General features: G+C 42.2%; 1 long non-coding RNA gene across 1 annotated transcript in view; it reads right to left on the minus strand.

Annotated features, from left to right (window-relative positions):
• Nucleotides 1-17,364, minus strand: part of LOC122682653 — a 277,721-nt gene that overhangs the window by 179,042 nt on the left and 81,315 nt on the right. The window contains exons 14-20 of the long non-coding RNA XR_006337466.1: nt 12,428-12,808; nt 10,784-10,882; nt 8,724-8,946; nt 8,154-8,286; nt 5,416-5,521; nt 4,008-4,103; nt 518-708 (exon numbers count right to left, since the gene is read on the minus strand). This is a non-coding gene — a long non-coding RNA (uncharacterized LOC122682653). The remainder of the gene's footprint in view (nt 1-517; nt 709-4,007; nt 4,104-5,415; nt 5,522-8,153; nt 8,287-8,723; nt 8,947-10,783; nt 10,883-12,427; nt 12,809-17,364) is intronic.

Here is a 17,364-nt window from a genome sequence, read left to right on the forward strand (position 1 = left end):
TGTCACTTCTTTCAAAGGTACTACTTAGTCACTTCTTAATGGATCTGTCTGCTTTTCCTTTTTTTCCTTCTCTCCCTCCTCCATCTCTAGACTCTGCCATCTACTGCAACAGGGCACACAGATTTTGCTCCTCTCATAACAGTCGTTAAAAAAAAAAATCAGATCAAATCATTACCTCATTAAGAAACAACAATTCAAAGGCTTTCTCTCACACTTGGAATATGTTATAAAATTCTCAGTATGATCTCAGAGGCCCTTGGTGATCTGGCCCTTCCCCCCGCATGAAGCTCCTTGTTCATACTTGTCCCCTTGCCCACTGCTCCAGCCACAGTGGCCATCACTGTGTCTGGAAAGTGTCTAGTTCATTCTTGTCTCTGGGTCCTGGAACTTGCTGAACCCTCTGCCTAGAAAGCCCCTCTTCCAGATCCTTATACAACCCACTCTCATTTCATCTCATTTGACATGTCATCTCCTCAGAGAGGTGGTTGTGACCATCCCATTTAGTATCCCATCTTACCTCCACTGTGCTATCCCTTGTTGTCCACTTATCTTGAATAAAATGTCTTCACAGCACTCGCCAATATATCATATTACTTGTAAATTCATTAATTATGTTTAACCTGTCTTCTGCACTGGAATATGGGTGTCACGAAGTGAACACCCACTTGGTCTGGTTTATTGCTGAATTCCAACCAGGTAAACCATTGCCTGGAACACAGAAAACACTCAATACATATCTCTTAGTTGAATGGATGCAGAGTCGATGAATGTTTAACTGAACAAAAACAATTGTTTTACATCCATTTATATGAACCAAGTAAGTTCATTCTTTCTAGGCAGTACTATGCTGTTTTACTTTTAATTAGAAGGTTGGTTTACATATTATGAAAGGTTAAACTCCTCAAAATAATCTGTAGATTATGATGTCACTAATTGGACTGGAGTTGTCACCAGTTACTGGAGTTGGTTTGAGAATGCAGAAACTCCACGCACAGACACAGGGCATGTACAGCAATATAGAATCACTCCATGTAGCACCTTGATTCTGTGGTCATCCACTGAAATTTGCTAGTCAAGCTGAGGATCAGGTCCCTACTCTGACTTACTTTTTAAACATTGGTTCTTAGGAATGTCAGAATAGGTTACATGATTCTCAAAGTTTGCTTCTACCAGTTGCTGGTGTTTGACAGAGGTAGACCTAAGAAGTGCCTAAGAAATGACCATCCCTAGAGAGCTATGATGGTGGTTTCCTTCCAACACAGAGGATGAAATGACACTGCGAAATAGACTTTTCTTAGCTGCTGTGGTAGGGCTTTCCTGACGGCTCAGGGGTAAAGAATCCACCTGCAATGTAGGTGACAGAGGAGACGTGGGTCCGATCACTGCTTCAGGAAGATCCCCTGGAATGAGAAATGCAACACCCTCCAGTATTCTTGCTTGGAGAATCCCATGGACAGAAGAGCCACAGTCCACGGGGCTGCAGAGTCAGACACGACTGAGCACGCAGGCACACACCTAACTGCTGTGTTATGCATTCCCCTCTCCCAGGATCTCCCTTTAAAACCTATGGTGCTGCCTGTCTTACAACAGAGTCAAAAGTAGCAAGGGAATTTGCTGGAGAAACTCCAAAGTGACCAGGCACATGCATTTTGACTACCTGCTGGTTCTGACGATGCTTATTTAGGTCCTGGAAAGGCAGCCATGAATAAGAAAAAGTCCCTGCTCTCGTAGAGATGCCTTTAGTCTTGTGTGAGAAAAAGACTGTTTTCAAAAAGAAAAGTATAATATTTAGGGTTAAGCTGTTAAATCATATATTCTTACATAGCCATAGTTTTAGCTAGAAAACTTGTTCCTAGGTCATGAGCTGGAAAAAACGATATCAGTGTTTCCTGGGGTTCTCCAGAGAGAACATAACTTCCAGATGTTCTTTCAAGGTGCACGTTGGGGAGCATTCATGTTAGGAATGGGGGTCCCCTAAGCACCAGCCTCCAGTCTGAGCCTGGTGGTTGGAATCCATGATGTCTACCCCACTATGGATATTTTACCTACAAATTCCACCAACCCCCTGTTGCATGTGTTCGTTTACTCAGCCTGTAATAAATAGCTTCACATACAGAGATTCCATCTGAATACAAACAGTTCCAGCCTTTAGAAGCCTCTCCAGCAAAGCTCTTTGGGAGTGCGTGTGTGTTTCAGGGTAATCAGCTCCAGGCAACCCTGGTTGGTCATAGAAGTTGTCATTGCTGTCATCTTCCTATGAAATTCTTCATCCTTTTGAATGCTCATAAATGGGTATTTTCATGCAGAGTTCATCATTTTGAAATGAATTTCAATAACTCCTCCAGTGGCCGCCTGCCAGCCTGACAATGTCCGTCCTTGTGAAACTAGCCTCCCGAGTGTGTTTGGAAGCACGCTGGCTTTGGTTTTAGCAACACACGAGGCCGAGTCCAGAAAATATTTTGTGATATTTATTTTTATAGCGTGAATGAGCAAAACATTCAAGAAAGTGCTGATGGGTCTCCAATTCTCAAACTTCAACTTAGAAAATAGAAATTTGAATTTCCTATTCCACCTCTCAACCCCACCCCATTCTCCCTTTTTTCCAGTGGGGGCTGACCTTGCTGGCTTTGGCAGAAGCAGGGATGTGTTGAAATGTTGTAAATTACAGTTAATGTGATATGATTCTGTTTATCCTTGTCCAACACTGTTGAACCTACCAATTTTTCCCTTCTTGGCTTTCCATGAATTAAGGCAACCAGAGAATAGCCAGTTGGAAGACTGGACCATTTTCCTTTTCAGTCAGAGTAAAAGACAGGCACAGCTGATGAATGCTGGCCCTAAAGAAAAGGTTTTGTGCTTTGACAAGACGTTCAGAAAAAGCCCAAAATACTGCCCTATGTACTGCTGAAGACAAAAGGATTATATTCTGGGATGTAAGGAATAGAAAGCATGATTCAATTTCCTAAAGGAGATTCACACCAACAACGTTTAAATGAAAAATGTCATGAATTTCTTAAGTAAGAACTGAGTATTAAAGAGACAGCTGCCATCTTTTGGTTTCTCATTCAGAGCTGGGAAGGTTACCTCAAGAAGATAGTTTCTGAAAGGGTCTTGTTGTCCTAACCATGACTCATTCAAGAGCACCGTATCTTCACAGGCAAGCCTCTTAGATGCAAGGGACTCAGGCAGTCTGGCTGTTATGGCATAAAATGACCAGTGCAACTAAATTGTTCATGGATTTGTTGGGAAAACATGGTATCTGCCAGATTTCTATTAGAAGTCAAAAAATCAACAGGGTTTTCTTTTCAAGTAAGTTGAGGTTTTAAGAAGAGAATGTATTAGGGGTGTGGAGTTCTTTAGGGAGGAATTTTTAAAAATCCACACACATGGTTAGAAATAATAATCATGAATAATTGGGAAAAAAGGTCCAAATTGATCTTTTTATGATCTGGTTTGTTTTGAATATTGCACAATCCAAGTTTGCTTTGGTTAGATGAACAAGAGTGCCAAGTAAAGGCTTTAAAGAATGGCAGAGAGCAATTTAAGAAAAATCCATTTTATCTCACAGTTAATAACTAACTTTAAAAATGCATAAAAGGTCATTAGGAAGTGTGATGTGAACTTAAAACAGAGATTGATGAGCATTTTGTTTTCTAAAGCAGACACAGATGAGATCTTATGTTCATGTAGAGAGAAATGACCCCTCGACAACTCTCTTCTACTCTACATTCAGTGATGAAGCTAATAACTCAATTCCTTACATTTGCCTAGCATGTTGCATATTTATATATATTCAATTAAAAGTCAGAGAATTTAAATGATTTGCCAGATACTATTCTAAGCATTTTGCAAACATTAATTCGGCTAAACCTTCACGACTAGCTCATGAGTTAGACGCTCAGATTTTCTCCTTTTCACATGGGGAAATGGAAGCATCTGGAGATGAGATAATTTCACTCATCCATTTAACTTTTCATTGACTCACCACACACTTATTGGGCCCTTACCCAGAATGGACGCTGTCCCAGAAGTTGGAGACACAAGAAGGCTGTGCGTAGTCCCCACCTTCAAGGCATTTTTGGAAAGGTAGAGAAGACAGACATCTGAATAAGAATCCACAATAGAGAATGGTAAGCAGAATGACAGAATTATGTATAAAAAGCTCTCCCTCACACAGCATTACCTCATTTCACCCTGACACCCGTCCTACAGTGTATTCATTTCTTCAACTAATACCCACTGAATGTCAATCCTAGGAGGGGTACAGTGCCCACTGCTCTGAGATTAGATTCAATGAGACTGACACTCATTAAAAATATTACAGGGACTTCTCCAGATTTCCAGTTAAGACACTGGCTAAGACACTGGGATTCCAATGCAGGGGGTGCAGGTTTGATTCCTGGTGGGGGAACTAAGATCCCACATGTGGTGTGGCATGGCCAAAAAAAAAAAAAAATTACAAAATACCAGTGAGAAGGTACAACTATTGCAAGTGGTATTAAAAAGTGACACAGAGCTAGAGGAGTGAACAGTGGAGAGATGTGACCTCATTGAAGAAATCATGAGAGGCTTCTTGAGAATGCTGCCACATGAGGATGAAGAGGAATTAAGCAGATAAGACAGTAAGCATTCCAGCCAGAGGGAGCAGGATGGTGTATGGAGAATTGGGTGAGCTCACTGAAAGCAAATCAGGAGAATGTAGTGTGATACGAGCCAGGAGAGGTCAGACCCAGAAGGTCCTTACAGACCATATGGGGTGGAAGGCCATCCTCACTATGGCCCTGAGAAGCTACCAGAACATGTAGCATCTGATGGGTCACAGAGCTAAGTGGCATTTCCTAAGATGACTTTGATTGCTTGGCAGAAGATACATTATGTGGCCCAAAGGTGGAAGCTGAGAGATCAGATTTCCAGGAAAGAGATACCAGAGGGCTGGTTGTAGAGCAGAAAGGCAAAGAACAAGAGCTACTTCATGGCTTAAGCTAACATGATTGTGTGTGGTAGATATGGTAATGGTTAGAGAGTACCCCATTTTACAGATGGGAAGACAATGGTCAGAGAGAGGTTGAGTAAACTCTTCCAGGGCCTCACAGTTGGTAAGAGAATCCATCTTTCTTACACCTCTTCGAGTGTTGAGCAAGCACTTTTACCCTTTGTTCCAGGAGAACAAAGAATCAGGAACCTTGGTTGAAGAAACTGAACATAATTCTAAGAAGGAAGAAAAATTGGGTTTTGCAGAATGGGTGGGAGACAAGAAATAGTGACATTTTGGACAGAGGAAGTTGTCTAAAACTGAGCAAGATACGGAGACTTTGATGTATCAAGGAAACTGTATATCTTGATTGTGGTGGTAGTTACAAAAGTTCATACACTCATCAAAGTGCATTTAAAATGGGTCCATTTTAATGAGCATACCTGGTTCCCGGATCTTGATCTCTACTGCCTTTGCCCACCAAAAGGAAGAGGGCTCCTCAAAGAAATGGTTGCTTCTGGGGCTGGAGCAGGTTTGCACAAGATGAGCCTGGAACATTTTGTTGTGCCAGAAAATAGTGAAGTGACAATGATAATAATTACAAAAAGACAAGCATATCACAAGGAAATAATAACCAACTCGAAGGGGTTCCCACTGGCCAAATCTGGGAAAATGTGGGTATAAAAAAATAGTAATAAAGTATAAATCATTGAGGAAAAACAAATCATGAGTCTATACTAAAAATAAATACATAAATGGGGGAGAAGATGAGATCTTCATTCTTTTGTAAAAGGCTAAATGCGGAAGGAGTGCTACAGTTGGATGCATCCACTGTAATAAATGGTGGATAATACTGTTATTACTTATAATATTACAAATATAAATATTTCAAAATGATATGATATTATAAAATATTGTAATATATTCTAAGTCTCAGGTAAATCCATGAGAATAGTTTAATAAGGGCCAGGATATCTGAGTGATCTCAGAGAATCTTCCCATAAATTAGTTGCAAGGGACAAAGTAGTAACTAAACAGTGGAGAAACTGGGCAATACTTGGTGTGATCAGCATCACCAATGGGCAGGATGGCCATGGTGCGTCTCCAAATGTAATATTCTTGTCTGTACTTCCAGTTGTTGAAATAGGATTAAAGCAAAGGATATCGAGAGGTTAAGAGAAAGAGGAAAAACATGGCCAATGGGTTTATTAAGAAAAAGCTAAAAAAACTCACCTCACAATCAGGAAAATGCAACCAAAGAAAGGCAGTATCTTGATTTATCAGACTGATATTATTAAAATGATCAATGATTTGGCAAGGGCATTGAGAGAACCAGACACTTTCATACTGCGGTTATCTCCTGTTACATAACAAATCACTGCAAAGCAGCAGCTGATTTCTGCAGATCTGGAACCGAGGCACAGCTCAGGTGGGCCCTCTGCTTCTGGGTCTTTTCATGAGCTGCAATTAAGGTGCTGGCCAGAACTGGAAGGTCATCTGAGACTTCAGCGAGGAAGGATCCACTTCCAAACTCGTGCGGTGGGCTGTTGGTTATAGGCTGCCCTTAGTTCCTTGCCACAAGAGCCTTTCTTCAGGCAGCCAGAGAAAGAATCCTCTAGCAAGAGGCAAAGTGACACTCTCCTGAAGCTAATCACAGAAGTGACATCTAATCACCTTTGCTTTATTCTTTTGGTTAGAAATGAATTATTAAGCCACACCCAGGCAGAAGCAAACATACAGGGGCATGAATCCCAGGAGGTAGAGATCACTGCAGACTGTCTTAGAGTCAACCAGCCAGGGCAACCCACATGTCTGTTAAGAAGGACAAGGCTGAACAATTTACAGTATCAGCACACCATGGTAAAGACCTCAGCAGTTAATGAAAAATGATGCACACATGTGTGTGCATGGCCTTGGGACCACTTCTCAAACTATTTCACTATTGTTGAGTGAATAAAGCAAACAAGGCTATTCTGCAAACAACTGTGACACCATTTATGTAGAAACAGAATATTTTTCCAAAATGGAATACATTTAAGCATATACACACACATTCAAATACAAAAGAAAAGGCATGGGAAGAGACACATCCAATCCACTGACGGCAGTTACCACTGGAAAGAGATGTGGGTTCAGGGTGGAGGTGGGGAATGACGAGCAACTTTCTCATTTTATTCATCATACTTATTCTTTGCTGTTTTTTTTTTTTAACAGTGGGAATAGATTTATATACTGTACTTTTGTTTTTTAAAATAGGACTTGAACAGGGAAATGGGGCTGTGTCCAAGAGTGTTAGCTTTTGAAAGTGTAGCATGTTATCCATAAATGTGTCCCAACAGGGCCTTTTCATTGTCCATATTTTAAAGGTTCACTTGGTTTTCCAGCCCAGCTTTTTCTCAGATGTTTGTAACTGTGCTTGGAACAAGGAAGCTACAAGGGCTCTGTTGTCCCAGACCCAGGAGCTGCTCTGCACACACACGAGGCGGGCTGCGGGGAGCTGGCAGCTGGATCCTATCGAATGCTGGTCTTTCTCAGACACAAAAGAAGAACCACAGGAGTAGCCACCCAGAGCGGAGCCTGGTGCTGCAGGGCGCTTCAGGGAGGCCACAGGATGGGATGTGGGACAAACAGGCCCTTTTGTGGTGTGTCTTTTTGTCAGTTGCATGGCCCACTTTATAATCAAAAGATGAGCCCAGGTCCCCATGGCTGGAGGTGCAGTTCAAGATCCCCCACTGGCCAGTGACCTTGGGCCGGCAGCCTCGTCGGTGACATGGCGCTGGTGATCACACTGCTATCACGGGCTTCCTGTGGGGATTAAATGAGTTGATGTGTCTGAGGCACTTGGCTTAGTGCCTGGGACATATTAAGCCCTCCAGGAGGTTAGCAGCTACTGCTGTTGTTGATGTTATTTATTGTTATCCACAAAAGTTGGCCTTCACTAAACCCTTAACAGTTTCCTGATCCTGGCTTTGTGATAAGTGCTTTATACTCATCATCTCATTGAATTTGCTCAACTTTCCAGAGTGGAAATTACTCCTCATCTTCCCATTTCATGGACGGGAACTCTGAGGCTCAGAGAGGTGAGGTTTGCTCTCTAAGTTCATAAACTGGGAAATGATGGTGCTGAGATTTGAAATCAGGTTTGTGTGTCTCTGAAGTTACTACACTTAACAATACTCACTTGCTTCCTGGGCCTTCACACCACGTTATTTTGCTCTCAGGCTGTGAGGAAAGTATCATCAGGCTTTAGAGGACTTGGCAATGGACCAGAACACCCAGGAGAGGACCAGACTGTAGTTTCTGCTGTAAAGACACTACAGAAATGGGTGAATAGACAGTCAGTGTGGGAAAGTGTCCACGATTTCCTCAGAAACCAACCAACCAAGGAGATCAAAAAATAAATATGTGAAGATAAATTGGATCTGACATACATTTAACATGCTTGATGTGAGTGTATATAAAAATCCTTATACTCAACAGAGTTCATCTATTCTTGTCACACGTGTGGAATATTTATAAAAATTAATCAAGAATTCCCTTTCATCTGCTGGTGGACCTGGAGGCACGGCCACAAAAGTAAAAAACTTCTGGAGAACCATTTAAAAGAAACTTTCTAGAAAGTCTGTTGCCTTCATTCCACATAAGCTTCTAGACAGGGTCACATACACATGCCTCATTTCATTTTAAGGAATAAGAGAAATACCATCTTCCTTTTACCTATGAGGCAACGGAGGGTCAGACAATAACCTACCGAAGGTGCATCATTTGTAAAGCGGGAAGCTAAAAAGGAAACCACAGGGGCTTCATCATTCTCAGGCTTGGCAGCTTCTTCCCTCTAAGATGCTATGCTTCTTCAGAACCTCGAGGTTCAGTGACAGCTTTATGGAAAAAGTTTCTTGAGATAAGTTTTCTAGATACCCTTCTTTTCCTCCAACTTGTTTTCTGAAATAAAGCTTCAGATTAAGGATGAAAGCCTGAAAATCAAAAAGACAGACAATGACAAGTGTTGACAAGGATATGCAGAAATTGAAACTTTTTACATTGTTGGTGGTATTGGTGCAGCCATTTCGGAAAACAGTTTGGCAGTTCCTCAAAATGTTAAAGTTACCATATGACCCAGAAATTCCACTCCCAGGTACTCAAGAGAAATGAAAACACACAACTGTGCAAACACATGTACGTGAATGTTCGCAGCAACATTATTCATGATGGCCAAAAAAGAAACAACCCAAATGTCCAGCAACTCATAAATGGATAAACAAAGGGAGGGACATGCATACAGAAGATAGAAAGGAATGAGGAACTGCTATGCTGTAACATAGATGAGCTTGAAAATATTATGCTAAGTAAAAGAAGTCAGTCACAAAAAGTCATATACTGTACAGTTACGTTTATGTGAAATATCCAGAATAGGCAAATTCATAGTCTGAAAGTAGATTATATGGTTGCCTAGGGTTTGAGGATGGGTGGGAAGGGATGGCTGCTCACGTGCACTGTGTATGGGGTTTCTTTGTGGGGTAATGGAAATCTTCTAAAATTAGGCTATGATGATGGTTAGACAACAGTAAATACACTAAAAGGGACTGAATTATTCATTTAAAAGGAGTAACTTTTAGTAGATGTGAACTACATCTTAATAAAACTGTTTAAAAAGAGTGCCAGTCTGAATTGCCAAGATGCTCTATTTTGAAAACTAAATGAACCTGATATTTGTTATTTCTCACATGAAGGTGAGAAGAATTGGGGGAGAAGACCTTCAGTAGAGAAATAAGACTGGAGAATGAGGCATTTAAACCTTAAAGGTTGAGAGCCTTCAACTGTGCCTTAAGGAATGAAACAGACTCGGCATATATAGGAAGGTTATTATTCTAGATGAAAGGAACAGTGTGAGCCAAGCTCCAAGAATTGAAAAGGCAGGCAGGGAAAACACTGACCAACATTGTTTGACTTAAACAAAGAAATCATACTGTATTTTTTAGCCATGCTAACAAATACTCTCAGATATATATATATATATATATAGCTTTTGGATAACAGAGTAGAAGTGAAAAGAAAAGAAAACAAAACAGTTCATTGAAGTTCACTTTACAAGATATGTTGGTAGGTAACCTTTATTCTTGCAAGCAAAATGCATCAATCATGGCTTCCATTAAGAAATTAAACATGGACCTGGTAAAATTGGTAGCTGCTAGTAACACTTTTTAAAACATTAACTGAAAATTTAATCCTAGCACAGACCCATTTTCAGTAATCATCTGATCTCTCTCTTCAGTTGGATGGCTGGTGCAGGGTGGTCACAAACCAGCCAGACTTCGGTTGATAAAATGGCAGGTAGGGTTTTTATTACTAATAGTAGACATTTGCCCTCTCAGTGGAGAACCTCCACATGGGCAGGTAGCAGGAGCGATGACTGTCTTAAGAGTCTTTGGTGGAGATGATTCATTTCAAGCCCAGGGCAAACCAGACCCTTTTACAGATAGATATATTAAATAGCTTTCCAGATCTTCTCAACAAACATGTATCGGCAAGCCTAATGTGCTATACATTTTCTGCTTTTGATCCTCTGTTCAAAAACTGAATGGTTCTCTTTGTTGACTCACTAAAGGCAGTGATGAGGAATATATCTCACATTCTCATTAAATTCCTACCTCTACATAAGACAAGATTAAAGTAAGGAATGAATTCAAGTTCAGCAAGGATGAGTCCTCTTCTTTCAGAGACTGAATCCAGAGCGAAACACAGATACAGCCACCAGTGAAAAAGACATCGGAAGGTAACTGAAGAGATAATGAATGATAATAAGCTTCCAACCTGTTATCCTTGAGGTCTCCTGGGGTGCTCCAGGCAGAAAAGCGTGAAGATATTCCAGAAGTGCAGGCAAATGAGAGCAGTGGGGCATGTAGATGGAGGCTGAGAACAACAACAAAAAACCCACAGCTCTTCACAATCAGTCTTTGTGGGAGCAGAGGTGTATGTGAGCACGTGTGTGTGTGGGAGGTGTGCACGTGTCTGTGTATGTCTATGTGTGTGTGGGGAGGGGCGGTCAACAGAATACCACGTCCTTGTTACTGCTTCGGGTTTCTAAAAGTCACCATGTGCCTGGAGATTCTGCTTCTGGTGCTGCATCTGTGAGCAACATCACGACTGCCGCTACCACCACCGGTAGTGACAATCTGCACTACCGGGGGCCTCCCCAAGCCCAGTCCCGCTCACACATCATCTCAGAACATCAGAACCAGCCACCAGGTCACGCTGGATGTAAAAACCCAATTCACAGCTAAGGAGCATGAGATTTCTGGTCCCCATAGTTGTGGGGCTGGAATTCATACCCAGTGATGCCAGACACCAAAACCCCACTCCACGCCGGGCACTGGGACACGATGGCAGAAGGGTTTACTGAGTTCTTTGACAGTAGAGAGGTGAAGGGGACCCTCAGCCCGGAAAGGCTTGAAGAGCCACACTGGATGGGAAATCTGTACGAAAGGAGTTTTATTTGTTCTGCGCTCGAGTTCCACAGCTGGGCCAGCGGGCTTGAGAGCTCCTTCTTTGACAGTAGCTGAACTGCCCGGAGTACATAATGGGGAAGAGGAACGAGGGAGGCAAAGTCCTCCCAAGCTCACAAATGAGAGAAAGATGGTTTTTCCTGACTCACACAGACAGGTTCCCGGGGCTATCTGGGGATGGAGCCTCCAGGCAGGCTGATTTGAAATGCTTCCAAACGGATATCGTGCTTCAAAGAGTCGGCCCCGTGGGGCAGGAGCTGAACCTGAGTGTGGGAAGGGGACGGGAGGGCTGGAATTCAGGCTGTCCTCCCACCCCCACCCCAGGCCCAGGAGGGTTTGTTTAACCCCTCAGGGGTGCTGTGTGCCTTCCCTGTCGAGCTGGCTTGTGGCTTAGTGAAGCGATATTTATAGAGTGTTCTGTGATTCTTGGGCGAACATTCGTTTTATAAATGAATGATCAAATTTATTAGCAATGAGTAACTAACCCTTCTACATTTATTTTGTTGATAATACAAATTTACAAGGTTTTAATTGCCAGTTTTAAAACCCCAAAAACCCATACATAAATACATCGGTAATAAAATATCTTCTCGCTGTGCCTTTGACTTCTGTAGTTACATTATGGCTTATGAGGAGGGTCTGAAGCTTTCAGATGGAATCACGAAACTTGCCTAAAAGGATTTGGGCCCATAAAGAGTCTAATTCAAACCTGGCTGATGGTAATTTCATGAGTTTTAATCAAAATGCTCTTCCCGATAATAATTATTAATACTTTTCTTTGTAATACTTATTAGCACTAATAATCATCTTTTATTTCTATTGTTAGCTCATATAATGCCCCATGACCTTACTACTCTGACTGTGGTCCCCAAACAGCAGCATCATGTCACCTGGTAGCTCACCAGAAATGCACGATCTCAGGCCTCATCCCAGACTTATCATCAGAACTCACATCTTAACAGGATCCCAGGCGATGTGTGTGCACATCTGACTTTGCTGTTGGCCATGTCCCAAGGCGGTTATAGCTTCTCCCATTTCACAGTCGAAGAAACTGAGCTTCAGAGAAGTTCAGTGTGCTGCCCACAGTCCCAAGGTCAAGCCGAATGTGAATCTGGCCTGTTGTGGTCAGCCGTGAGCCAGATGCTGCAGGTGTGGAGTCCACACAAGCGTCCAGAAGCGTGGACTTGTGAGGACAGTGATGACAGTTCTGGGCCCCCAAAGTAGTGACTTCACTGGGCGCTGGTCCATGACTTGTATTCTCAGCTGTTTGTACCTTCATCCTTTAGACCTGGTGCGGGGGAAGATTGTGATGTCCAGTTTTTGCACGATGCACCTGAGAGAGACCAAGAGTCATCTCGAGGTTGGGACCAAGGGTGGTCTCACATAACACTTCCCTTCAATGGCAGAAATGATGGTTGACTTATTGTTTAAGAAAAATAATCTATTTTAGAACAGTGATTTGAATCCCAGAAAGTCAGGGAATGTCTGAGGCCAAAGTGGAGTGGTATATTCATTAACAGTAATTTCACAAATACACACAGCTCTCTGTATTCACAGATGCAGGACCCATGAATACAGAGGGCAGACTATAGGACTTCTACTTCCATAGACTTTGGTGGCCACGGTAGGTCCTGGAAGCAATCCTCCATGGATACAAGGGATGACTGCATTAAATGAGTGTTTACTGGGTGTCAGAAACTATCCTGGATGCTATGAAGACAGTGAGGCAGAGAGCAAAATGTTTAACAACTAAAATGATTTGATCCATCCCTGGATCTAAAAGGAAATCATATAACTTCTCTGCCTTAAATTTTGAGCTGATGGATGCAAATGTCAACTAGAGCAGGATTCATGCAACTTACCCAAAGTACTGGTGCTGTCTCACTATTTCCCTTTATATGGTGGCCATAACTTACTCTGCTCCCACCCTGAATGCACCTACTTTATCTAAGACAAGAAGTCTCCATTTGTTAGGCGGAGCACCTTTGATGCTGGTCAGTCTCAGATTCTGAGCATAGAAAGAGCAAATATTGGGGTCCATGGAGCCTGGCCAATTGGGCATCTCACTTACAAGGTACTCTCCTGGCACTGTATTCACCAGACTCAAGTTTGCCTACCTGTCAAGTAGGTAGATAAACATCCTCTTTACTGATGCAAACAGGTATATGACTTGGGTGACCAGAAAATATGTGGGTGTTTTAAGAAGTAAATTGGCCTGTATTCCTACATAGACCTCTTCTTTCTGAAATCTCTGGTGGAACATTTTAAAAATAACCATCTCCTTCTGTACTTTATTGAAATCATTCAGCGTACCTTCTGAGACCGGGGTCTTCTAAATTTTGACCTGTCATCTGGAACTTTCCCCTAAGGGCAAAGTTCCTCAGCAAGGAACGCCCTTCACTGAGTGCCATTTTCAAAGAGTTGCATGGGGGGGCTGGAGGAAGAAACCCACTCTCCCAATGGAACCACAAACAATGGGATTTACATGGGCCAAACCTCATCCAAAGCTCCGCAAACTGCCCCTGGAGGTTGTCTTTGGCAGGGGTGGGGCAGACAGACAAAGACCCTTCACAATTGCCCTTTGTTTCTAACTTTATTAGAAATTATCTTAGGATTATTGAATGAATAAGCATTTATTCATTATAGTTTCATCTTTCTGGGTGTCCCCTTATTAGAATCCTAGAGCCTAAACCAAATGCAGGCCACCCAAAGAACAAAACCTGGATGCCTGGGTCACTTCCTAGGTCTGTCCTTTCACAGATTTAAAACCGCCACTAATCACAGTTGCTGGACTCGAAAATGGGATCCATGGGATCCCTGCCCTCAAGATATCTTGGATAATACAACTGATGGCAAATATTAAACTCAGATAGTGAGGATGGATAGTGTCCCAAGGTTCAAACAAGGCTATCTGGTCTACACTCACGCATGGTGGTTCATTCAGCATGTACATGGATTTCCTGAGAAAGGGAGCCACTGGGACAAAGTAGATGCCACAAAAGCTGTCTAAGAATATGGTTTAGAATTTTCACACAAAGAAAACAGAGATATTGGTTTTTTGCGTGTCTTTTTTTCTCAAGCAGTGACAAGACATTGTCCCTACTCCCAATAGAGTTTTACCACATTTAGGTAAGAGAAGTGGCATAAAAACAAAAAATAATAACACATGGTAAAATTTCCTGGAAATGACCATGATACTGTTTTCATGAATGTTTCTTTGTTGTTTTTTTTTTTTACTGAAAGTTGCAACTTCCATGTATGTAAATTTCCAGTAAGTCCACATATTCAGAGAAAAAATACACTCAGAGAAAGAAATAGGGGCATCAGTTTGACAGAGAAGAGGACAGTTGAAGCAGACAGAGAGGAAGACCTCTCTGAGGAGGTGGCCATTTGGTTGTGACCCTAAGACTCAGGTCTTAGTCATGAGGGTCATGGGCAGCAGACTGACAGGTCGATAACAAAACAAATGTTAAGGCCTTCAGAGGAGCTAAGACCCAGATGTTGTCCAAGAACTGAAGGGTCAATGAAGCTGCAGTGTACTGCATGGAGCAGAGAAGGATGAGTAGAGCTGATGCTGGAAGGGAAGGGCTAGATCATGCAGGTTATGTGGCCCATCAGAGAGCCACTGACATGATTTGTTTGACGTTTTAACAGCAGTCCTCTGGTGTCTGTATGGGTGACAGAGCTTAGCAAGCACTTCAAAAACTACTGAAACAGTTGAGACCAAAGATGGCCCAGGTCCATAATGACAGAGCTGAAGAGAAGCAATTCTGGGCATTAGAGTTCACAGAGTTTGTTGACTGGTTAGCTATTAGTGGATTTTTCAAGGATTCTACCACGTTTTTAGTTTGAGGATCTTGAGTGGATATGTGGATCAGTTTTCTAAGGTTAGCTAAGATTAAAGGAGGATCTGACTTAGGGGGAAGAGGCAAAATAATAACTGAGGAACCACCATCATGGAGGCATGACTATATAGAAAAGCTGCCCTTGCCAAGATGTTACTGTTGCTGGGTGTTGGGTCATTAGGAAAATTCCACCCTGAGTGATTACTGATGCTTGCCATGACCACGGTGGAGGAGTTATGTCAGATTTGTTGGATGTTTGTCATTCCAGCCTTACCAGATGTAGGACAATGCCCAGTTCACAGGGCTTGGCCTGTTGGCAGATCTTTGCTGAAGCTCTTGCCAGGCACTGTTCTAGACCTTGTCATGGCAGGCTGAATGACTAGTTGACAAGAACCAATTATGTTTTCCTTCACGTTTTAGTGCAAGTATAATCAATGGATTGTACAAAAATCCATTACTGAAAAAAAGCATTTTTGTCTGTTTCAGAGTAATGAAGGTATACTATTCTTAGATGATACACAGATGTCCTCAGGTGGGAAGACTAGGGTTTACTCTAGAGTCTGAAATTTTATACACCTGGCAACTTCTAGTTGAATGGACAGCCACGAAAATTTGTAACAACAGGATAAATATTCTATTCACAAATCTTTTTTTTTTCACCATTTTAATACATGACACACACACAAAAAAGTCCTGATTTTTGCAGGTTTAAGGTCTTAGCTGTGGAGGACGGAGGTCACTGCTCTTTCTGATGAGAACAGGACCTCAATTCCAGAGTTCACTGCACATACCATTGGGTCCAAGGCCAAGTGTCTTGTGTCACTGGCCGGTCAAACTGAACTGAGAATGCCCATTACAGAAAGATCTTTATTGCTTTTTATCTCTTTAAAGCCACAACCCTTTTCTGGCAACTGGAGCTGCCTTCTCTGGATCCAGTTAGTGGCTGTGAAGGAGGCTCAGGTTTCTGGCAGGCAATCAGAACACAGGTGGAGCTGGCCTGTGGACCCCAAGAGCCTCCTGGCCTGTGGACCCCGACAGCCTCCTGGCCTGGGCTAAATGGGGATTTAGCGAACCCCCCCTGGGATTCATCAGGGAAAAAAAATCACGTTTTGAGTTGGAAGAAATAAATCCAGAATCAAGGAAGGGAGAGGCAGCTTATAATAATAGTCTCTTATCTCTGTACTGAGCTCCACAGTTCACAAAATATATGCATTATTTTATTTGCTTCCCCCTCCAACAAATACTGTGAATTATATATTGTTAGCCTCATTTTACTGATTTGGAAACCTAGGCTTATAAAGAAACTAAAATTTATCACATTTTACCTTGTGCCAGGCAGAGTGCAGTCCTGGGGTTGAGGGAAGAATTAGATACTTCTTAGAACTTCACTTGTTATAGCTGATGCTATTTAAGTCACGATGTTTAAAACAAACAAATAAATATAAACCAATGTCACAGGGATTGAAATGGATCCTGGAATTTACATGTGGCTCCTTCATATTCAGTGAAAATATGAGAATGATTTAGAGCAGGGGGTCAGCAGACTACAGCCCACAGGCCATTTCTGGCCTCCTGCCTGTTTTTATAAATCACAGCTTATTGGAACACAGCCACGCCCATTTGTTTGCAGTGTCCACAGCTGCTTTTGTGCTTCAAGGTCGGGGCTGAGTAGTTGCATCAGAGACCCAAGCAGCCTAAAAAGTTCTGGCCCTTTATGGAGGGAAAAAAAATGCTGACCTCTGATTTAGAAAACTTTTCTCATCTTGATTTGAATCATGGACTCATTCTTTAAAGGCCTTTTAAGATAGGAATTATAGTGAAAGGGTAGATTGCTGCTGCTACGTCGCTTTAGTCGTGTCCGACTCTGTGCGACCCCATAGACGGCAGCCCACCAGGCTCCCCCATCCCTGGGATTCTCCAGGCAAGAGTACTGGAGTGGGGTGCCATTGCCTTCTCCAGAAAGGGTAGATGACAAACTGGCTAAAATATATAAATTTAGTAAAGTACTTGGAGAAGATATCTGGATGTCCTCTGTACATGAAGT

This window comes from Cervus elaphus, chromosome 24, assembly GCF_910594005.1.
Source record: "Cervus elaphus chromosome 24, mCerEla1.1, whole genome shotgun sequence".
NCBI lineage: Eukaryota > Metazoa > Chordata > Mammalia > Artiodactyla > Cervidae > Cervus > Cervus elaphus.